The sequence below is a fragment of the Triturus cristatus genome, chromosome 6 (genome assembly GCF_964204655.1).
Source record: "Triturus cristatus chromosome 6, aTriCri1.1, whole genome shotgun sequence".
In the NCBI taxonomy this organism is placed as follows: domain Eukaryota; kingdom Metazoa; phylum Chordata; class Amphibia; order Caudata; family Salamandridae; genus Triturus; species Triturus cristatus.
The window spans coordinates 1,910,570,998-1,910,596,662 of NC_140589.1; the positions used below are offsets into that span (position 1 = coordinate 1,910,570,998).

Sequence of the window (25,665 nt, forward strand, 5' to 3'; positions counted from 1 at the left end):
GGGGTCGATGAAGTGGCGGCCTTCCTCCAGAATTTTCCTACAAAGCTCCTCACGAACCTCTGGCTTGGACCGGTACCGCTGAAATCGCCCCACGCTGGGCGCCAACTAAAGTACTGGGTTTTTCGGAACCCAGCGGTGCCAGGGAACACACCCGAAGACTTCGAGTTCTTCCTGTTTCAGACTTACAGAAACACAGAGTCTTCTTGGTGAAGTCAAAGATCGTATTTATTGGCTGCAGCCAGTAACAGGTATCCTAGAAGTACAACATGTGTATATTCTCAGGAGACTGCTCACTTACAAAAACCAGCCTTCTCCTTATATACCAAATATTATGCTTTAGGCAAACATTCCTCGTTTTACGGTATGATCATTCACATGCATTCATTACAAAGGAAAAGACAGAGTCATAATGGCAAGTACATATTTCAGTTCGTTCAGCCCTTAATCAATTACCCGGCAAAGCTTAGCGCCTTCATCAGATATCGACGGACACCCAATAAAAACGGGCACCTCCTCCTCGTAAAATGGGTCATAAAGAGGGAAACAGGGACAGGTGTGTAGAGATTAGGCATGGTTCGTGTGTGATGAAAGGTTTCGTGATATGCTGGGCCCTGATACTAATCTCATGCGGCCGCGGGAAGGGAACTGACCGAACAGGTTTGGCCTTAGGCAGCGGAGTCAGTTCACCCAGGTCACCGAGGAGTCAGCGAAGGTGTGTGTGTCCTTCAGACCCATGCTTGGCCGTAGTCCTGTTGCCTATGAGAGGGCAATCACAAAATGGCTGTCGTCCTAAAATGGAGCTCGAGGTATTAGGACAGAAACTCTGATTTCAGGCGATCTCGTCACTCGAATGTGACGCAAATGCTTGTGCATAGTATCCTAAACATTCTGGGTCTGTTGATAAAGAAATCGTCATGTTAGAATCATGCCAGATACGTGGTTCCGAAATTTACAGTACCACAGAATGATTTAGTCTAAGTAGCAGGAATATTCTTCCACTCGCCTTATCTTATTGATACCAACCATCCCCTCCTACTTTACCACGCAGATAAACACAGTGCATTGTCATTGTATCCAGAACTCATCAGGGATTAACAACACCGCTACGGCTGTAGCATGTTCATGGAAGAGCCTGTTGGCCGAATTACACTTTTAATAGCCAGCCTTGCCTCACCTTGAGGTAAGACCAGCTCCACAGATCACACTGTATGACATATCCTGCCACAGCTTACCGCTGTTTCTGACTGATTCATTTCTCTTTTCATTATCCTATCAGGATAGAACCCGGCTGGGTCCTCATGTGAGTTATTTTCTTCACACTTCACAAAGGCTGCGCTTAGAATATTTCAGGTAAACCCCTTCCTTTGAAGCCCTTTTTAATCCTATTTCTCGCATCTGTGCCGGTATATGGGCCTTATGCTTACATTATTTTGTTATAGATGTCCCTGCATCACTAGTCCTGAGGAGACCCCACATTGACAAGAAGGGTCGAAACGTTGTCGACAAGCACAGAGAACGAACCATTACCCAGCGTGTATCATTGTGTACTTATGCTGTTGAAGAAATTATATATGAATGGTGGTTTCTTACAATCTATGGAAACCATGTATATAAATATTCATCTTATAACTCACACTTAGGTTAAATTTTTTCACTTGGGAACACAATGCACAAATACTTGCTCCCATAATTGAAAAATGGTATATATATGTTTTTTTGATTCTCAAAACTTGTTATACTGAACCTACTGTGTGGATGGTCTCTTGCCCTCTGACATTGTTGTACCCTTTGTATTGCGATTGTGCCTATATACTGCTTAAATCAGTTGCATTAGTCCGCAGGAACCGCCGTTTACTCATATATACCTAGTACCCTGGTTCTGTTGTGAGTAGGGTTCCCCTGTTCTTCTCACCAACATAACGTGGGCACACTACACAAGTGCCAGTAACATGGGCATGCGACAGAAGCACCAGTAACATGACACGGGCACACTACACAAGTGCCATAACACGGGCACACTACACAAGTGCCAGTAACATGGCCACACACAACACAAGTGCCAGTAACATAACATGGGCACACTACACAAGCACCAGTAACGTAACATGGGAACACTACACAAGCGCCAGTAACATGGGCACGCTACACAAGTGCCAGTAACATGACATGGGCACACTGCACAAGTGCCAGTAACATGACACAGCCACACTGCACAAGCGCCAGTAACATGACATGGGCACACTGCACAAGCGCCAGTAACATGACATGGGCACACTGCACAAGCGCCAGTAACATGGGCATGCAACACAAGTGCCAGTAACATGGGCACGCTACACAAGTGCCAGTAACATGGGAACACCACAAAAGTGCCAGTAACATAACATGGGCACACTACACACGTGCCAGTAACCAGGGATGTGGAATTCCCATAGCCCGACGCCCGGGACATATTGTTTGGGGTCAAGGGCAACAAGTTTTCATATGTATTTTGTCCTTGGGACAAGTAGGCCCCCTATAGCATAAAACCTTGGCTGCCACTTTACAGTAACATGTTATGAATCAGGGAAAGGCATTGCCTGCAGGTAAGGTAATATTTATATCCATGTGTTAATGCTGTTACAAATTGTATTTGTTGTTCATTAATTGAAAGCCTCTATTCTTAGGGTGAGCACTCTAATTAAATGTTGTAAGCTCCGACTGCACCACTGACAGTGGTTCCAGTATGAAAGTGTGTACATACGTTTTCAAAGTTTAGCAATATGAGGCTATGTATAATGCTCCCAAAATGCTCTTTGATTACATGCTAATATTCACAGAAGCTTGAAACAAATATTGATGATTCTTTGCTTTCAAAATAAAATGTTCACCCAAAACAATAAACATTTCACTAAGCTACTGATGTGTGTTGATGTACGCTAGTATTTCCCAAAAATATTCATAATGGAAAATCAGTTTAACCAGTTTTAATAAGATTATCGGAAACATGATAATAAATAAGCATTGGTAAAGCCAGTAGGTCGGGAGCAAAATGGAGTCAGCGTGAGTCACTCAGTCGCTCACGTCATGCACATTAGTGATCGGCTATCTGGCATGCGGTCTGCTTTGAGACGCCGGATCCAGAACGAGAGAACGGAATCCTGGTGATCGGTCCTTAAACTCAGACCGCCGTTCTTGAATCAGAAGCGACGAACGCTGTAAACGGGCTTGGTGCGTCAGCCTCCGTAAGAGCTGTAAGAGTGCTCCGGGCCTATTTATCCGCTGGCTGATAAGAAACATTGTTTCCTTGGTGCTCACATCAGTCTCTGTTTGTCTGCTGATACAATCGAGAGGAAAAAGACAGAGGAGCCGGATTATGTCGTCCAGGGTAGCCAAAGCCAACAAAGGAAATAAAATGAAAGCTGCACAAGTCAACGCAGCTTTTGGAGATGCCGGACCGACAGAGAACCCTTCCAAAAGTAAATGGGAGGTCGAGCCCCCTAGGAAGACAATAGGGAGACTCGGTGGGTGGTGCCCTGAACGATGGTGCAGGGCCCCAGCCTTCAATTGCCAAACTCTTCTCAGGTATTAAGGCACCTCCTTCAGCAGTAGACTCTTCTCTCAATCTTACTCCCCCCCTGAAAGCGAACCTGAGTGCTCACTAGTTGACAAGCAAGGTGACCCGTCTCTCCTTCAACCAATTATGCCCCCAGAGGAAGATCCCACAGTAGGCCAGCCTACGGATACTGAGACCCCAGGGAGACAGCGTGACCGCTTTGAAATATCGCCAGCCCTTATGAACTCTAACTTCACCCCAGCACCAATGGAAGGAAACATCGGAGGGGTTGGAGATCCGGGGAATCCAATGCCCTTCGCCTGTGCTGGCTCATCGTTAGATTCGGCTCCAAAGATTTGTGCTCCAGACGAAGGGTCCATACTCCCTGCAGCCAGCATTGCCAAATACATCCACAGCTTGGAAGCCAACCCTTCCCCCAAGCCCCTTGGACACTGGAGCTTACTGGTGAAAACTTCTACTTTGTGTCGGATGGCTCTGGATTCTCAACTGATGAGGCTGTATCTGATGCAAGTGAAGACGACAGCAACGACTCTTCCAAAGTTACTGGAACAGTGCAGCACCTAAAGAAGACAAGGAGCAAGGCTAAAAGGCGAAGCCAGCTTAAATGGGACTATTCAGACTCACAGATGTCCTAGCCCCTCGACGAGGACGCTGCCCAGTTCTTAGACGGGGGAATCTAAACACTACTTCAGAAGATTCTGCAGAACCCTCTTTAGCTTCCATCTTAACCTCAATCAAGGAATTTCAAGAAGAGGTTCGCTTTGATAGCTGCATAGCTAAAGGGCCTGCCAAGACATTACAAGGAGGCATGAGAAAACTAAATAAAATATGCACTGACATTAGTGACCGTGTCACCATGGTGGAAGGCCGCACAGAGAGTCTGGAAACAGAAGACTCCTCTATCAAAGAACTAGGCTCCTCTAATGCTGCATGTCTGACGGACTTGATGACGAAGATGGAAGAGCAGAAAAATCGACAAAGAAGGAATAATCTTCATTTGCTTGGCATTCCAGAAGGAGTAGAAGGGGACGATCCAATGCGCTATATCGTTAAACTCCTTCAAGAGGCCTTTCCCGAGCACTCGAACTGGAATTGGGACCTTGAAATCCAGCGGGCACATCGTTTCCCTTTTAACTTAAAGCAATGCTGTGATGGCAGCAGCTTCTCCGTGGAAAAACTAAGAGTTTTTTTGGTGTTCTTTGGAAACTTTATCCTTAGACAGCTGGTTTACAATCAGGCTCGCCCAAACTCACAGAAGGGCTCCAATGGGGTAATGTTTTTTGCGAAACCTGATTTCTTTCACTCTACAGTGGAAAGGAGGTAGTGCTTGCGACAGTTAATCACCCCCTTCCAACAAATGGGAGACCAAGTGTTTTTAATGAATCCTGCCAGATTAAAAGTCATCTTAAACGGGGCTTCCCAGGTCTTCCAGTCTGAGATTAAGGCTGGGGAATTTTTGGAGGAAATCAAAGCGAAAAAAGGGGCTGAGCTAGAACGCAGATGATATTCTTTGACTTAAGGGTAATCCCTGAACCTACCATTTTTACACTTTGCTTTTCAAGTTTTTCAGATCTGTCTAGTCTCCTCAGTCAATGGGCTTTACTAATGTGTTTTGCTCACCTAGCGTCCTAATAGAAGACATAGGCAGATTAGTATATGCATATGCATATGGAGCCATTTTTCTCACATGCCTCCTTTAGCATGTATTTATCTTTGATCCCTCTTTTTATGACTTTCTCTTCTTTTTTCACACAATATAAGCCGAGCTCTTTGTAATTGATCTAATGACGTGGCATAGCGGTGGGGACCCATTGCTGACAACCATCTCTCAGGTTTTTCCTGATTGCTCTAAGTTAGGGGGGGGATGGGAGGGAAATTATACTGTGGTGGAGGGTCTAAGGTTATTTTCTACGGATGTACTGCCTGGTTAAAGTAAAAATTTACTTAAAGCTCAATGAATTGACGGAGAAAAAGGGTGGGAATAAAGCTGAGGTGAAGGAATCTTTAAAGTGTGTTGTTCTCAGTGGGAAATTGAATGTAACTTTGTTTGCTTTTTGGGGTGCGCAGCCGCCATTTTACTTGGGGATGAATACAATTTACACAGTGTCTAAAGCTGACCAATTGACAAATTACTTTAATGAATAAGCTAAGTACTCTTAGAATTGTCTCAGTCAATATATGTGGTTTGAACAACACCATGAAGAGACAGAAAGCTGCACTGGGTTTACGATCACTGGGGGCTAACCTCGCGTGTCTCCAGGAGACACATATTGAGGGCTCACAGAACACCTGCCGAATTCTTTGAGATATAGAGTCATAGGGGGGGAACCACACAAGGGGCAAAAATAAGAGGTGTAGGGGGTTTTGGCTGAACACAGATACCCTCTAAGATCTACCCGCGTGAAATTGGATCCCCTGGGAAGGTGGGTTATTATGGAATGCTGCTTATCTTCAAATTATTATTTTACATTATGTTCCATCTATGGGAGCAACATGGATGATCCTGGGGTTTTCAATTGGATTAAAGGAGAACCCGCCCACTGGCCCCTGCCAATAGTTATATGTGGCTATCTTAATAGTAATTTACCTTGTAATTGGAAGGCGGATGATCAATGGACATATGTAGGTAGGAAGCACCAAACATTTTAAGCTATATTAAACCCAATGCAAATTCATGGGCTGAGTGACGTATGGGCTAATCTAAGATCTACTCAGCCTGGGTACACTTATTTTTCAGCTTCACATCTCTCTCTGGCAAGGTTAGATTATTTTTTGGTTTCATCTTCTCTGCTCCGCGACTGTTCTATAGACACTGCCCCACGCTTTATGTCAGACCATAACCCACTTATTTTAAACATTGTTGGAATGGGAAACAGCAGGGAGATTACGAACTGGAGTTTTGAAAAGCTTTATTGCAGGATATTGGATACCGAGCATATATGCAGGGGTGGATCCAAGAATTTCTTGAGTTGAATATAGGGACAGCTTCAATTGGGACGGTATGGGACACGTTCAAGGCGGGCATCCGGGGGGGAGACCCTTCGGTTTTCTATAAGAATAAACAAAAAAGAAAAAATGTAGGTCTTAGAAATCTAAGATAAGTTAAAAAAGGCGGAAGAGAAACTAATTCAGGCAGTCCAAACTGGGGCGGAAACTGACACCGCGCAACTTGAGGTGACAGTTTATAAAGCTGAAGTGGGGTCAATCTTCGCAGAGAAGGTTGCAGCCAAATGGGCCACCGCACGGGGAAAAAGTTATGAATACAGAAACTCATTGGCCCTCAACTGGCTCTTAGAACCAGACAGCAGGCTGCTGCCAATGGAATACTCTCTATTCAACTGGTAGCTGGTGAGATTACCAACGACCCGATCAAAATCCAAAAGGCATTTTGCGAGTTCTATCAGAAACTTTATTCTGATGAGAATAATAGCCCAGCAGATCAGAGAAAGGATGCGGTCGACGACTACCTGAATAAGATCACCTTGTCCTAATTTAGCGTGGAAGACCGAGACCAACTAGAGGAATCTCCTACCTGGGAGGAAATTGCTAAAGCCTTAGCAAGTCTGTCAGATGGGAAGGCAGCTGGGACTGATTGTATCCCGGTTGAGTTTTATAAATCTTTGCTCCCCAAATAAAGACTATCTTTACTTCACTAGTAGTCTCTATTTTTGATGGGACTCCTCCGCCTGCCTCCTGGTCCAATGTTAAAATTGTAATTTTCCCTAAAAAGGACAAGTCACAGCTCGAAATGGGCTCTTATAGGCCAATCACCCTCATCAACTGTGATTCTAAGATCTTTTCCCAACATTTTTGCAGCTAGATTATCTTCAAGAATCGAACCCTTGGTGTCTGAATGGCAACATGGGTTTATCCCCAATAAAGGAACCACCGAACACATCCGTCGGACTATTATATTATTTGACGTGGCCCAGGTATCAGGAGACCCGATGTCACCAATTCTACTTGATGCAGAAAAAGCATTCGATCGGGTCTCCTGGCAGTTTCTCTGGGGCGTCATGAGAAGGATGTGCTTTGGGCTTAAGTTAATTCAAGCTATCCAAGCCCATTATATTAACCCTACCGCCAGTGTATCAATCAATGGGAAACTGACCGAGCAGTTTGAAATTTCACGAGGTGCCCGACAAGGCTGTTCTTGCTCCCCACTGCTCGTTGCTTTATACATAGACCCCCTTATCAAAACAATTGAAAATAATCAAGCAATTCAGGCAGTGAGTAGATTTGTCAAAGACGCTAAAATTATGGCTTATGCCGATGATATGGCCGTGGTAACCCCGGATCCTGAAAGTGCCATTTCAGCATTGGAACAGGAGGCTCAGGAGTCTGGGAAAATCTCGGGGTATGCCCTTAAAAACAAGACCCAGATCATTTTAACCCCCGGCCGTCCCGCATCACAGTGGGCGTGGGAGGAGGACGGCCGGGGGTCGTCCTAAACATGCCCGCTATTCAAATCGCCCGCACGGCGGCAGAATTTGCGCCGCGGTCAACGAGTTAAACAATGAAATCAATTGGGTGGATAGTCGGGTCGTTCAGAAAGCCAAATATTTGGGGGTGACTGTTGCCGCAAACACTGATACGATCGTAGCAGAAAATCTAATCCCACTGGCTGCAGATACAAAAAGAGCTGTACACTGAATAAATATTCTGCACCTGACAACAGTGTTATTAAGATGACTTATTTCCCTAAATTACTCTACTTTTTTAGGGCTATACCTCTTGAGTTCAGTAAAAATATGCTTCAGAGTTTTGAACAGCTTTTTGCATGTTTATCTGGGCATATTCTCAGCCAAGACAAGCTTTTTAACAGCTTTCTCTACCCAGGGAAAGGGGTGGATGGGCACTCCCCAACATAAGACTATACTATTGGGCTTCAGTACTACAATATAATATGGAACTGCTGCACGACCACTCATATTTCTACCACCAGGCTCCCCTCTCCCTATCAATTACTACTTGCAAGGGAGGCTCGGGGATGTTTGTGGCGTCAATTGATGCTTGGGTACTACAGACGGGTTAGATTTAAGACTCTGATGAGTGCATTTAAAGTTTTCTCTAATATGTGTAGGCTCTACTGGCTGGGGAGATTGAATTATTACTCTCCCATTAATGGGAACACCAACTTGCCAGCCATCTTTGGGAAATCCTATCTTCTAGATTGGCATAAAGCAGGAATTTTAAAACTGGGAGATTTAATCACCATTGAAGGAATTAAATCATTTAATGATCTTAAAATACAGTATAAACTAAGAGAACAAGAGATTTTTAAATATATTGCTATAAGGGATTTCCTGTCCTGAAAAGCTGGTGTGCCCGCTGGATTCGCAAGGATAGAGCTAATTGATAAATTAAAAGCCCCTGCCTTACCTCGGATCAGATATATTGATTCTGCCCTAAACAGTCAAAAGCCCGATGATTTGCCCAAAGTAGCAAGCAGATTGCAACTGAAGTTAGAGATCCCTCATAATATTTTTCTGGAGGCTCTGAAAGCCGCCCAGAATGACCTGCTGTCGGCCAAACTGCAGGCGCAATTTTTTAAGACCACTTTTTCCTGTAGATAACACCTAGCAGGATTGTTAAATGGGGAACGGGCAAAGGGACGGTTTGTCCTAGGTGTTCGGAGTTCAGAGCAGATTCAATACATATGTTCACTACTTGCCCAAAACTTTCTCCATTCCTTGTCAAAATATAGGTTTTCCTAAGTAAAGACCTCTCTCAAGACATTGAGTTAACTCCTACGACTATTATGCTAGGGACACAAGACATGGTTAGCAGGAAGAGGGGTGGCGCACTTATTTTTGTAGCAATGATAATATTACGGATTTGTATAACCTCTTCAGGGATAGACCCAAATTCCCCATCGTTCTCCCAATGGCTGGCCCGACTAGTGTTGACATGTCATTTGGAGAGAGCAATATACGCTAAAAAATGTATCCGGGGAAAAAGGAAGGGCTTAATTATTTGGGAACCTCTAACTTTATGGCTTAATCAGACACACTGTTAGGACCTCTGAAAACCAATGTTCATTCTCAATTCTGTTCTTATACAAGATGTTATAAACTTTGTGTGTTTTTGGAATGCAATGAGAGGACAGCAGTAATAGGTCCTCTCCACCTAAATGTTATATTTTTTGGTTCTTCTATTGTAAAGGGGTGGGGGTGCAGGGGGGAGGGGTGGGGCGGCTTGACACTGCATAAATCTTTGTAATTGTTTTCTCCTTTTGTATCGTATGTTTTAAAAAAAAAAGGAAAAGCCAGTAGGTCTGAAATTGTTGGTCAGCCTTTTGTTTTCGTCAATGCGTCACTGGCATGGTTCTGTAAAACCTTATTGGTGTGGGAGCTGCCGGGCCCTCACAATTATAACAAACAGTGGCAAAAGCAAAAATTGTTTTGGTCTCAAAAGGCACACATTGCAAAGTAGTTCCTGGCACTCAACAAAACAACTGTGTGGTGATAAGCTCCTTGTGAAAGAACCGAATGCTGTCACTCACAGAAGCTAGCTGATAGACAGAGAGAGGCATTTTAATAAACACAAAAGGTCATGGTTAACGCCAGACCTAATTAGTGGCCCAATTATTAAATAAAGTGCACCCATGTCCTTGGATTAAGAGCAGATATACGACTTTGATGAATTCCCAAGACTTTACATAAGTAGGCCAAGAAATAGTACTCCTAGAAAATATTTGTGAACTGCATTTTAGCATGAGCAAATATGCAGGTGTAGATTTGCTCATGTGAAAATCTGAGTGTTTGCAAGTTTACTTCCCCTCCAACCACTGTTTTCCCAACCCAGGAAGAAGTTTTGTGTCTGCCATTGTCAGGAGTAAACATCCAAGTTTTCTCTGTATGGGAAAAGATTAGAGAAGAGTTGGTGAAATCCCTTAAAACATGCAAGTTAGTAGGTTTGCACAGACTCAAAAGGGCATTCCAACCCTGGAACAGTTTTACCATTACCTTCAGCCCCAGTATGTAGATCTGTGGAAACGTGGCAGCAAAAGGGAATTGCTAGTATTCGAACCCTACTATAGAAGGAGTCCTGGCATAATCCACCTTTATAACAAATCTTTTACCCAGCATACCATCACTCCGCATACAGAGATAACGCAAGTACCATTACTCCGCAATGCCATTATAACACATGGCATTACATTTAATATGCTTTTACCAAGCATGCTTTTACAACGAAATTAGTTGTAAAAGCATGAATGGTAAAATCATATTTTATTTAAATTGAAGTTTAAGGTAAGTATATGGTTTTGGTATGTAGGAGTATTTGTTTTGAGGTTCAGGGGAATTTTAAGGGTTCAGGGTGGGTTTGGGTAGTGGGGTGCACAGGGTATTTTTAGAGTATAGGGTGGGTTTGGGTTTTGGGGTGCTTGGGTATTTTTAGGGTTTAGGGGGTATTTAGGATTTGGGGAACAGGGGCATTTTTAGGGTTCAGGATGGGTTTTGGTTTTGGGGTGCAGGGGGTATTTTTAGGGTTCAGGGTGGGTTTGGGTTTTGGGGTGCTGGGGTATTTTTATGGTTTAGGGATTATTTAGGTTTTGGGGTGCAGGGGGTATTTTTAGGGTTCAGGGTGGGTTTGGGTTTTGGGGTGCTGGGGTATTTTTATGGTTTAGGGAATATTTAGGTTTTGGGGTACAGGGGTATTTTTAGGGTTTAGGGTGGGTTTGGGTTTTGGGGTGCTGGAGATATTTTTAGGGTTCAGGGTGACTTTAGGTTTTGGGGTGCAGGGGGTATTTTTAGGGTGGGTTTGGGTTTTGGGGTACAGGGGCATTTTTAGGGTATAGGGTGGGTTTTGGTTTTGGGGTGCAAGAGGTAATTTTAGGGTTCAGGGTGAGTTTAGGTTTTGGGGTGCAGGTGGTATTTTTAGGGTTCAGGGTGGGTTTGGGTTTTGGGTTACAGGGGCATTTTTAGGGTTTAAGGGGTATTTAGGTTTTGGGGTACAGGGGTATTTTTTGGGTTTAGGGTGGGTTTGGGTTTTCGGGTGCCGGAGATATTTTTAGGGTTCAGGGTGACTTTAGGTTTTGGGGTGCAGGGGGTATTTTTAGGGTTTAGGGTGGGTTTGGGTTTTGGGGTGCGGGGTAAAAATTTGCGCAGTGATTGTATTGCGGAGTAATTGCACCCGCGTTGTAAAAAATGCGGAGTGATGGTATGCGGTATAATAGTTTGCGGAATAACGTCATATATTCCAGAGAGGCTACTTCAGAGGTCCTATATAATGAGATTGCTGCCATAATTTCTCACCGCATTACAAGGCACAAAAGGTACAAGTGGATTTTGTTACAGGACAAGTAGATTTATAAAGCAACCTGCCCCATGGACAAGTAGATATTTTATTAAATTCCACACCCCTAGAACATAACATAGGCACGCTACACAAGCACCAGTAACATGCCATGGGCACGTTACACAAGCACCAGTAACATGACATGGGCACACTACACAAGCGCCAGTAACATGGGCACACTACACAAGCACCTGTAACATAACTTGGGCACACTACACAAGCGCCAGTAACATAACATGGGCCCACTTCACAAGCGCCAGTAACATAATATGGGCGCGCTACACAATCACCAGTAACATAACATGGGCACGCTTCTCAAGCGCCAGTAACAACATGGGAGCACTACACAAGCGGCAGTAACATAAAATGGGCACACTACACAAGTGTCAGTAACATAAAATGGGAGCTCTACACAAGCACCAATAACATAACATGGGAACGCTACACAAGCACCAGTAACCTAACATGGGCACGCTACACAAGCGCCAGTAACATAACATGGGCACGCTACACAAGCGCCAGTAACATAACATGGGCACGCTTCACAAGCGCCAGTAACATAACATGGGCACACTACACAAGCGTCAGTAATATAACATGGGAGCGCTACACAAGCACCAGTAACATTACATGGCCACACTTTACAAGCGTCAGTAACATAACATAGGAGCACTACACAAGCTCCAGTAACATAACATGGGCACGCTTCACAAGCGCCAGTAACATAACATGGGAGTGCTACACAAGCACCAGTAACATAACATGGGCACGCTGCACAAGCGCCAGTAACATAACATGGGCACGCTACACAAGCGTCAGTAACATAACATGGGCACGCTACACAAGCGCCAGTAACGTAACATGGGCACGCTACACAAGCGCCATTAACATGGGCACACTACACAAGTGCCAGTAACATGGGCACGCTACAAAAACACCAGTAACATGGATTCGCTACACAAGTGCCAGTAACGTAACATGGGCGCACTACACAAGCGCCAGTAACATGGGCACGCTACACAAGCTCTAGTAACGTAATATGGGCACGCTACACAAGCGCCATTAACATAACATGAAAACACTACAGAAGCGCCATTAACAAATTATGGGAACGCTACACATGCGCCATTAACATGGGCACACTACACAAGCGCCAGTAACATGACATGGGCACTGTTAGAAATGGGGGTCTCTAGTTGGCAATGGGTGGCCACTGTCCAAGTAGGGACCCTTCTTCCTAAGTCAGAGTAAGCAGTCTACACCCTTTGACAACCCCTGCTCAACCCTGTGGTAACGTAGCATGAGCGGCTAGGCTTATCTCAGAGGCAGTGTGTGAAGCATTTATGAGGAACACTACAAATGGACACAACTCAAGTAGTTATAAAAAATAGGTATATTTATATAGACTTAATCACAAGACCAATAACAGTAAAAAATCCACACTACTAGAAAAATAGGGTTACTTTAAAAATGCTGAAAAAATAGTTCAAGGTGCACAAAATGATGTTCAGTTCAATGCAGTGGTCTCTGCGAACCTTTTACTCACAAGATATCTGGATTCTGTAGCAAAGCAACAAAAATGTCGCTAAGGAGTTGTATCTATAAATTTCCTCAGGCTAACCAGCGATGCGTTGAATCCTTACCACAAGGGAGGATGATGCGCTGGGTTGCGGGCAGGAGAAAGCGACAAACTTCTTCATGCTAAGTCGGTGATGCGATAAAATCCTTGCCGCTAAGGGAGGATGATGCACCGAGCCTGTTGCGTGTGCGATCTTGCTGCAATAGAAGTAAATGGCGCTCCACGAGGGAGCGATGAAACTGATGCGATGCGGGGAAAATGGCGAACGCTCGGCGTCCGCGCTGCGATGGGCTTGGTGCGATGATTTGAGGTTAGCGAGCGCTTTGGGGCACGCTAACAAGCAAGGTGACAATCTTCGGATCTTTAGCGAGCGTTTTCAGGCCCGCCGTGAGGCGATTCAATAACTTGGGTTAGCGAGCGTTTTCAGACCCGCTGACAGGCTCTGCGACGATCTTCGGGATAGCGGGCGTTTTCAGGCCCGCAGACAGGTGATGCGACGATCTTCGGGATAGCGGACGTTTTCAGGCCCGCTGACAGGTGATGCGATAACCTTCGGGGTTAGCAAGCGCTTTCAGGCCTGCTGACAGGTGATGCGACGATCTCCGGTAGCGAGCGCTCGGCGGTAGCAGAGCGACGATTTTTCTCACGCTCACCAGCTGCAGCGGCTCGCTAACGGGGGTTAGCGACAATTTTCAGCACTCTTTTCTCAGCAGTAGAACTAGAGGCCCTGGAACTCACAGGAGCCTCACCTGCAGATAGAAATCCTCGCTGGGAGGAAACAGGAGGCTGATGGTGGAGTCTGGTGTGCCTGAGACTCCTGCAGGAGGCTAGCTCTTTTCTAGCCCTTGGGTGATTGCTGTAGCAAAAATAAAAGTTCCTTTAAAGTCCTTTTCCTCTTCTTCCAAGTCCAGTGGTAACCACTGCAGGCCAGTCCAAGAAACAGCACACAAGCACAAGGACAGTCCTTCTCCTGCAGATTCCTGTAGTTACACGGACAGAGGTTCTTCTTGTTGTCCCGGAGCAATACAAATTGTAGGGGTTGGGGCATAAATATGTATACCCCCAAAGTCTTTGTTCTTAGGAGCCACAAGTCTCTGAACCCAGCCAGAACCAGTTCTGCCCAGCCCTGGAGCACTTTGTTTACCAGGCTGCATCCTTCTTTTCAGAAAGAGGATGTCTGACCTCAGACGCACAGCGGGAGGTGGAGCCAGCATTCACCTTGCCAGGCACAGCACTATTCAAGTGCAGGAGCTACCCTTCCCCTTACTCCAAGGCAGATCTCTCTATTCAACCTAGGTCTGACTCAGCCTGCCCTGTCACTCCAAAAACCAGACAGCCAATACACATAATAGCAGAGCACACTGGAAAGCTTAGGCAAGAAAGTACCTATACTCTAAAAGTGGTAGTTTCAAACACAGAATATAAAAATAACCTTCACTAAAAGATGTATTTTAATATTCTGAGCTCAGGCATACTAAATTCATTTTTCTACCATGTTCTGGGGGTCAGTTAGGACTATAGGATGTAATAGCCAAAACCTCCCATTCTGGCCTACGGAGAACAGGTAGCCTTTCAGTAGAGAAAAACGAAATTGGGTGTAATTCACTACTAGGACATGTTACACACATCAGAGCATGTCCTACCTTACACATAGAATGCACCCTATCCTAAGGGTGGCTTACAGGATGCCAAGGGAAGGTTCAGGGACTGGGAAGTGGGTGCACTTCACAGCCAAGATGGCAGTTCTGGACTGCACGGAGACACTGCAGTGGCAGGTCTGAGACACACTTTACAAGCTGCTTCTGTGGGTGGCGCAAACCAGTGCTGCAGGCCCAACAGCAGCATTCGGTTTACCAGCCCTGGGCACACATGGGCCACGCTACTAGGGACTAACAGGTAAACCAAATAAGCCAATCATGGATGTACCAATTCACATATCATCTTTACAAAGGGAGCATTCGCGCTGGGGCACTGAATGGCAGTGGCACAGCGCCCAGAGCATCTATAACCAGCAAAAACAGAGGAGACACAGCCAAAAATGGAAGGGAAACTCACGCCAATGGTGCCTGGTCTAACAGGCATGCGACACAAGTGCCAGTAATATAGCATGGGCACGCTACACAAGTGCCAGTAACGTAACATGGGCATGCTACACAAGGGCCAGTAACATAAGATGGGCACGCTACACACGCACCAGTAACATAACATGGGCACGCTACACACGCACCAGTAACATGGGCACACTACACAAGCGCCATTAACATGGGCACACTACACAAGCGCCAGTAACATAACATGGGCACACTACACAAGCGCCAGTAACATAACATGGGAGCACTACACAAGAGCCAGTAACATAACATGGGCACACTGCACAAGTGCCAGTAACATAACATGGGCACACTACACAAGCGCCAGTATCATAACATGGGCACGCTTTACAAGCGCCAGTAACATAACATGGGCACACTACACAAGCGCCAGTAACATAACATGGGCACGCTACACAATCGCCAGTAACATAACATGGGCACACTACACAAGCGTCAGTAACATAACATGGGCACGCTACACAAGCGCCAGTAACGTAACATGGCCACGCTTCACAATCGCCAGTAACATAACAAAGGCACTCTACACAAGAGCCAGTAACATAACATGGGCACGCTACACAATCGCCAGTAACATAACATGGGCACACTACACAAGCGTCAGTAACATAACATGGGAGCGCTACACAAGCGCCAGTAACATAACATGGGCGCACTACACAAGCGCCAGTAACATAAAATGGGCACGCTACACAAGAGCCAGTAACATAACATGGGCACACTACACAAGCGCCAGTAACATAACATGGGCACGCTACACAAGAGCCAGTAACGTAACATGGGAACACTACACAAGCACCAGTAACGTAACATGCGAACACTACACAAGCACCAGTAACATGGGCACGCTACACAAGCGTCAGTAACATAACATGGGAGTGCTACACAAGCGCCCGTAACATAACATGGGCACGCTTCACAAGCGCCAGTAACATAACATGGGAGCACTACACAAGCGCCAGTAACATAACATGGGAACACTACACAAGCACCAGTAACATAACATGGGCACGCTTCACAAGCGTCAGTAACATAACATGGGCACGGTACACAAGCGCCAGTAACATAACATGCGAACACTACACAAGCGCCAGTAACATGGGCACACTACACAAGAGTCAGTAACATAACATGGGAGCGCTATACAAGCGCCAGTAACATAACATGGGCACACTACACAAGCGCCAGTAACATGGGCACGCTTCTCAAGCGCCAGTAACATAACATGGGCACGCTACACAAGAGCCAGTAACGTAACATGGGAGCACTGCACAAGCGTCAGTAACGTAACATGGGAGCGCTACACAAGCGCCAGTAACATAACATGGGCACGCTTCACAAGAGCCAGTAACATAACATGGGCACGCTACACAAGAGCCAGTAACATAACATGGGCACACTACACAAGCACCAGTAACATAACATGGGCACACTACACAAGCGTCAGTAACATAACATGGGAGCGCTACACAAGCGCCAGTAACATAACATGGGCACACTACACAAGCGCCAGTAACATAACATGGGAGCACTACACAAGCACCAGTAACATAACATGGGCACGCTGCACAAGCGCCAGTAACATAACATGGGCACGCTAGACAAGCACCAGTAACATAACATGGGCACGGTACACAAGCGCCAGTAACATAAAATGGGCACGGTACACAAGCGCCAGTAACATAACATGGGAACGCTACACAAGCACCAGTAACATAACATGGGCACGCTACACAAGCGCCAGTAACATAACATGGGCACACTACACAAGCGCCAGTAACATAACATGGGAGCACTACACAAGCACCAGTAACATAACATGGGCACGCTGCACAAGCGCCAGTAACATAACATGGGCACGCTAGACAAGCACCAGTAACATAACATGGGCACGGTACACAAGCGCCAGTAACATAAAATGGGCACGGTACACAAGCGCCAGTAACATAACATGGGAACGCTACACAAGCACCAGTAACATAACATGGGCACGGTACACAAGCGCCAGTAACATAACATGCGAACACTACACAAGCACCAGTAACATAACATGGGCACGGTACACAAGCGCCAGTAACATAAAATGGGCACGCTTCTCAAGCGCCAGTAACATAACATGGGCACGCTGCACAAGCGCCAGTAACGTAACATGGGAGCACTACACAAGCGTCAGTAACGTAACATGGGAGCGCTACACAAGCACCAGTAACATAACATGGGCACGCTTCACAAGCGTCAGTAACATAACATGGGAGCGCTACACAAGCGCCAGTAACATAACATGGGCACGCTTCACAAGCGCCAGTAACATAACATGGGCACGCTACAAAAGCGCCAGTAACGTAACATGGGCACACTACACAAGGGCCAGTAACATGACATGAGCACACTACACAAGCGGCAGTAACATAAAATGGGCACACTACACAAGTGTCAGTAACATAAAATGGGAGCTCTACACAAGCACCAATAACATAACATGGGAACGCTACACAAGCACCAGTAACATAACATGCGAACACTACACAAGCGCCAGTAACATGGGCACGCTACACAAGCGCCAGTAACATAACATGGGCACGCTACACAAGCGCCAGTAACATAACATGGGCACGCTTCACAAGTGCCAGTAACATAACATGGGCACACTACACAAGCGCCAGTAACATGGGCACACTATACAAGCGCCAGTAACATCACATGGGCACGCTGCACAAGCGCCAGTAACATAACATGGGCACGCTACACAAGCGCCAGTAACATAACATGGGCACGCTACACAAGCACCAGTAACATAACATGGGCACGGTACACAAGCGCCAGTAACATAACATGGGAGCGCTACACAAGCGCCAGTAACATGGGCACACTACACAAGAGTCAGTAACATAACATGGGAGCACTACACAAGAGCCAGTAACATAACATGGGTACGCTGCACAAGCGCCAGTAACATAACATGGGAACACTACACAAGCGCCAGTAACATGGGCACGCTACACAAGCGTCAGTAAAATAACATGGTAGCGCTACACAAGCGCCAGTAACATAACATGGGCACGCTTCACAAGCGCCAGTAACATAACATGGGCACGCTTCACAAGCGCCAATAAGATAACATGGGCACACTACACAAGAGCCAGTAACATGACATGAGCACACTACACAATCGCCAGTAACATAACATGGGCACACTACACAAGCGTCAGTAACATAACATGGGAGCGCTACACAAGCGCCAGTAACATGACATGGGCACGCTACACAAGCGCCAGTAACATGACATGGGCACGCAACACAAGCGCCAGTAACATGACACGGGGAACACTGCACAAGCGCCAGTAACATGGGCACGCTAAACAAGCGCCAGTAACATAACATGGGCACGCTTCACAATCGCCAGTAACATAACATAGGCACACTACACAAGCGTCAGTAACATAACATGGGAGCGCTACACAAGCGCCAGTAACATAACATGGGCACACTACACAATCGCCAGTAACATAACATGGGCACACTACACAAGCGTCAGTAACATAACATGGGAGCGCTACACAAGCGCCAGTAACATAACATGGGCACACTACACAAGCACCAGTAACATAACATGGGAGCGCTACACAAGCGCCAGTAACATAACATGGGCGCACTACACAAGCACCAGTAACATGACATGGGCACGCTACACAAGAGCCAGTAACATAAAATGGGCACGGTACACAAGCACCAGTAACATAACATGGGAACACTACACAAGCACCAGTAACATAACATGGGCACGCTACACAAGCGCCAGTAACATGGGCACACTACACAAGCACCAGTAACATGACATGGGCACGCTACACAAGAGCCAGTAACATAAAATGGGCACGGTACACAAGCGCCAGTAACATAACATGCGAACACTACACAAGCGCCAGTAACATGGGCACACTACACAAGCGCCAGTAACATGGGCACACTACACAAGCGCCAGTAACATAACATGGGCATACTACACAAGCGCCAGTAACATGGGCACACTACACAAGAGTCAGTAACATAACATGGGAGCGCTATACAAGCGCCAGTAACATAACATGGGCACACTACACAAGCGCCAGTAACATAACATGGGCACACTACACAAGCACCAGTAACATGGGCACGCTTCTCAAGCGCCAGTAACATAACATGGGAGCGCTACACAAGAGCCAGTAGTGTAACATGGGAGCGCTACACAAGAGCCAGTAACATAACATGGGCACGCTACACAAGTGCCAGTAACCTAACATGGGCACACTACACAAGCGTCAGTAACATAACATGGGCACGGTACACAAGCGCCAGTAACATGACATGGGAGCGCTACACAAGCGCCAGTAACATAACGTGGGCACGCTTCACAAGCGCCAGTAACATAACATGGGATCACTTCACAAGCGTCAGTAACATGACATGGGAGCGCTACACAAGCGCCAGTAACATAACATGGGAGCACTACACAAGAGCCAGTAACATAACATGGGCACACTACACAAGGGCCAGTAACATGACATGAGCACGCTACACAATCGCCAGTAACGTAACATTGGCACACTACACAAGCATCAGTAACATAACATGGGAGCGCTACACAAGCGCCAGTAACATTGTTGGACTTGGCCCTTTTTCCAGAAATGTTTCGCTTTTCTGGGAAAATAAATGTGTAAATGGAAAGACTGAATGTGTGCAGACTGAGTTTCCCCATTTTAAAAATGTAATTTAAGATGGATGCCAAAGCTGTGTGGTTGCGCCGGTTGACTGAGCTGGGTTGACAGTCTAGGCGTTATTTCCCAGCAGCCCCAGCTTTTGGAGGGAAGCCTGGCACCCAGGGTGCTCTACCCCTCCCCCTAGGCCAGTTAGAGCCAGTTTCCCCAGACGCTTCTAGAAGCTTCTGGCACTGTCTGGAAGGTGGGGGTGAGGGGCGTAGAAAGGGCGGAGCTGGGCTGCCATGCAGTCAGTCAGAGGGTGGACCTGGGAGAGAGGGGACCTGCTGCCAGGGGTTACCGCCACATAGGCCTGTGTGCTGGGCCCTGAGCCTACCTACCCCCCCCCCTACTGTCCACAGGGCGAGGGAAAGATATAGTTGGGGCAACGCAAACCTGGAGAAGCCCTCGCAGGAGTTTTAGGCGGTAGGATCAGTCAGGGACCTATGCCTCTGAAGGTGACAGGGTTTAGGCACTGCCCTTTAAGTGAGTGAGGGATCCTGAACTACCCACTGATCTGGCCCGGCGAGAGGAGAATCCAGGGACGACAGGCAGAGACTGAGTAGTCCGCCTGCAGCCACCAACGCAACTTCCCCCCTCAAGAAACCCTCAACCAAGGGGCAGGAACCAGAACGCGCTATTTACCAGCCGCCTGCAAAGAGAGAGCGCTATTTACAAGCTGCCTGCAGGGAGAGAGCGCTGTATTCAAGCTGCCCAAGGAAGGAGAGCGCTATATTTGGTGAGCGCTATCTGGGGACGGACTGCAGTCCCTGCAGAGAGAGAGAGAGCTATGTATAAGCCGCCTGCATGGAGAGAGCGCTATATTCTAGCTGCCCGTGGAAGGAGAGCGCGATAGCTGGTGAGCGCTACCTTCCTAATTGACTGTGCCCGGCTGGTGAGTGTGGGAGAACTGCCTTGGTCAAAGAGGGTGCCCACCCCGCATTTGTGGCGCCGCCGCATATTTACAACATCGGGAGCCCACCCCGTGTGTGTGCCGCCATGCGGTGTTGTTTATTTATACTAGCGGGTGCCCACCCCGCACTTTGTCACCGCCGAAATCACCGCCGCGGCCCCCGGAGCGAGGGAAGGACTGACGCGGCTGGAATCAAGGCCGCGCGGGCCTGAGGAACGCTTCGAGGCATTGCCCGGCAACAGGAGCCCCGGCCGCGTCATCGGCCGCGCCCCCGCGACAGCCGCGCACGGATTGGCTGCCGGACGGCAGGAAGCCAAGAAGCAGCCCGGAGGTCGACGGAGACTTCGCTCCGTGGTGGGGGCCCTCCGGAGCCGGAGGAGAGCCCCGAGTGCTGCGTCGAAGTCCCGGGTCCCAGGAAGGGGCCTGGGGGAAGCCGAGGGAAGCCCCGTGTGGAGCCGCAAAGCGGGAGCATTGTCGGAGTCCCGGGTCCCCAGCGGGAACCTGGGCGAAGTCCTTCAAGAGTGCCGGTGAGTGGAGCCTTGGTCCGCGCTTGAGGGGGGAGGCATCGGGGCATTGTCGGTGCTCGCCTTTCCCCCCCGGGACCGCCTGAGTGTGGGTGGTCCTCAGCTGCCCCACTTGACAGCGGGCAGCTGCATCGGGCCCCCAGAATCGATTTAAAGCACCTGGAGGGCAGGCTCCCCCACGAAGGGGCCTTTTTGAGGAGCGGGGGATGGTGAGGGTGACGGGGCACATTGTCGGTGCCCGCCCCCCCCCTGCACCAGTGTGGCTCCAGAAAGGCTCCGAGCAAGTGCCAGGGGTAGGGGCTAGCACTGTTTAATGCCTCCACCGCTTGCTACGTTTAGGGCTCCAAGAGCTTGCTACTGTTTGGGACCTTGGGGGGCCGCATTTGAAGCGGGTCCCGGAGTGGGGCCCCAGGGTCCCTTCCTCATCACGACTGTGGATGCCCTGACCTACTGTAATGCTGAGGAACATGATTAAATGCCAGGGTTGGCGCCATATTTACAGGCCATGTTTAAGCGCTATGTTACAGGACATGTTTTAACGCGCGAGTGCATCGCCCTGTGCAGCGCTATGTTGAAGGGTATGATCTAAAGTGCTATTCAGATGCCAGGGTTTAATGTATTGATGCCTGTTTTCACGCGCTATGTTTATTTGCCATGCCCTGCGCGCTAAGGCTTGTTTTAACGCGCTATCGCCGTGAAAGGTGCAGCGCTATCCTCGAATGTCATGTTCTTAAGCGCTATGTTAATGGTTATGTCTAGATGCCAGGTTAAGGTGGTGATGCTCTACCTACCCTAATTTCCTGCCTAAGGGGATGCCCAGGACGGTCAGGTATATTGTGATGCTGTGAGGTTTCCTTTACAGGTGTGCCGGCCTAATGTTCAACGTCATGCCCTGATGTATTTTATTGCAGGTTGCAGCTAATGGACTTACGTTTAGTATCTGCTAAATCGCAATGATTCCGGCAGGGGCCCGATTGGCCCTGCCCTGTATATAATTCCCCCCTGTAAATTTGACCCAGCGCCAGTTGGCGCAGTGTAGAGATTACCTGACACCTTGTGGTTTTGGACAATACAATAGTTCTTTTACCTAAACTGGTGTAGTGTCTCTTTTTGTAGTGTGCCTTGTGTGTCGCCTGTGTGTACTGCGTGGATGCTTTGCACATTTCCTCCGGAGTTTGGCCCGCCCGCTCTGCACCACGCTACCCGTTTCCAACAAACATAACATGGGCACTCCACACAAGCGCCAGTAACATAACATGGGAGCGCTACACAAGCGCCAGTAACAGAACATGGGCTCACTACACAATCAACAGTAACATAACATGGGCACGCTACACAAGCGCAAGTAACATAACATGGGCACGCTTCACAAGCACCAGTAACATAACATGGGCACGCTACACAAGCGCCAGTACATGGGCACGCTACACAAGCGCCAGTAACAAGACACGGGGCACACTGCACAAGCGCTAGTAACATGGGCACTCTAAACAAGCGCCAGTAACATAACATCGCCACGCTACACAAGCGCCAGTAACATAACATGGGCACGCTACACAAGATCCAGTAACGTAACTTGGGCACACTTCACAAGCGCTAGAAACATAAGATGGGCACACTACACAAGAGCCAGTAACATGACATGAGCACGCTACACAATCGCCAGTAACATAACATGGGCACACTACAAAAGCGTCAGAACCATAACATGGGAGCGCTACACAAGCCCAGTAACATAACATGGGCACTCTACACAAGCGCCAGTAACATAACATGGGCACACTACACAAGCGCCAGTAACATAACATGGGCGCACTACACAATCAACAGTAACATAACATGGGCACGCTACACAAGCGCCAGTAACATAACATGGGCACGCTATACAAGCGCTAGTAACATAACATGGGCACGCTACACAAGCGCTAGTAACATAACATGGGCACGCTACACAAGTGCTAGTAACATGACATGGGCACGCTACACAAGCGCCAGTAAGATGACACGGGGCACACTGCACAAGCGCCAGTAACATGGGCAGGCTATACAAGCGCCAGTAACATAACATGGGCACGCTACACAAGAGCCAGTAACGTAACTTGGGCACACTACACAAGCGTCAGTAACATAACATGGGCACGCTTCACAAGCGCCAGTAACATAACATGGGCACGCTTCACAAGCGTCAGTAACATAACATGGCGACGCTTCACAAGCGCCAGTAACATAACATGGGCACGCTACACAAGCGCCAGTAACATAACATGGGCGTGCTACACAAGAGCCAGTAACGTAACATGGGCACACTACAGAAGCGCCAGTAACATAACATGGGCACGCTACACAAGCACGAGTAAGACAACATGGGCACGCTTCACAAGCGCCAGTAACAGAACATGGGCGCACTACACAATCAATAGTAACATAACATGGGCACGCTACACAAGCGCCAGTAACATAACATGGGCACACTACACAAGCGCCAGTAACGTGACACGGGGCACACTGCACAAGCGCCAGTAACATGGGCACGCTAAACAAGCGCCAGTAACATAACATGGGCACGCTACACAAGAGCCAGTAACGTAACATGGGCACGCTTCACAAGCTCCAGTAACGTAACATGGGCACACTACACAAGCGTCAGTAACATAACATGGGAGCGCTACACAAGCGCCAGTAACATAACATGGGCACGCTACACAAGCGCCAGTAACATAACATGGGCACACTACACAAGCGCCAGTAACATAACATGGGAACACTACACAAGCGTCAGTAACATAACATGGGAGCGCTACACAAGCGCCAGTAACATGACATGGGCACGCTACACAAGCGCCAGTAACATAACATGGGAGCGCTACACAAGCGCCAGTAACATAACATGGGCACGGTACACAAGCGCCAGTAACATAAAATGGGCACGGTACACAAGCGCCAGTAACATAACATGGGCACGCTACACAAGATCCAGTAACATGGGCATCTATGTAAGACTGGGAATGTTACTGTTTAATTATATATTTGGACTGAATTTATAGGGCTTGGAGCTACTAGCATCGGATTAGGAGGGTTACAAACAAAGCAGGTCCTGCTCTCGTACTGTCTCTTTAACTCCAATTATAACAGTCCTTATGACCCCAGTGCCCGCGTCTATTACTTAAAACATTACACTTCGGCTTGGAACACGCAGCTGAAAACTGCATCAAGTACAACCACAGCACCTCTGGGTGAAAATAATCCGAGTGTCTGTGTCTGCCACCCACAACTCACCTGCATCAGATCACACGGCGCGCTCACCTCACACAGCACCTCTGGGTGAGAATAATCCGAGTGTCTGTGTCTGCCACCCACAACTCACCTGCATCAGATCACACGGCGCGCTCACCTCACACAGCACCTCTGGGTGAGAATAATCCGAGTGTCTGTGTCTGCCACCCTGCAACTCACTTGCAGCAGATCACACGGCCCCTGGCTTCATCTGACTGACACCCAGGACTCATGTGGTCGCCTCGCCACCAGTGAAAGTGGTCAGACGGGGGCGAGGCATTCCCAAAAACACCCTCTAGTCACCCCCACCCGAAGGATAATTGCTTTTTAATGGCCGGCTGTTGTGCCCATCTCTCAAGGGAGGGGGATATGGCTGGACCGGGGGCCTTACTGGATCCCTCCCTCCCCTCGACTCCGAACTGACATGGGAAACCTGACGGGGGCTTTAGTGGTGACTCCAGCCCACGGAGGCTTGCGACAGCTGAAACATCTGTGGAGGAGCCCGGGCATAATTATAGAACCTGATGTCAGCAGACTAGGATCGGGACTGGCAGGCGCAGCTGGTACCCACACGAGCCCCGCACTGCTGCTGAGGACGCAGAGCTCATACACGCGTGCCACACCTCCCGCTCCGGGAGACTGCCGTAGAGGTTCGTCCCCCGCCGCCGACTCCTG

General features: G+C 47.9%; 2 protein-coding genes across 4 annotated transcripts in view; both read right to left on the minus strand.

Annotated features, from left to right (window-relative positions):
• Positions 1 to 25,040, minus strand: part of LOC146822425 (endogenous retrovirus group 3 member 1 Env polyprotein-like) — a 33,997-nt gene extending 8,957 nt beyond the window's left edge. Inside the window, exon 1 of the mRNA XM_085613520.1 lies at positions 24,994 to 25,040. The gene's annotated coding sequence lies outside the window, so the exon portion shown is untranslated. The remainder of the gene's footprint in view (positions 1 to 24,993) is intronic.
• Positions 1 to 25,416, minus strand: part of LOC146822424 (uncharacterized) — a 67,355-nt gene extending 41,939 nt beyond the window's left edge. The window contains exon 1 of one of the 3 annotated variants that reach the window (XM_085613518.1): positions 25,082 to 25,416. The gene's annotated coding sequence lies outside the window, so the exon portion shown is untranslated. The other 2 variants (XM_085613519.1, XM_085613517.1) reach the window with 2 other exon arrangements.
• Between the last annotated feature and the right edge of the window lie 249 nt (positions 25,417 to 25,665).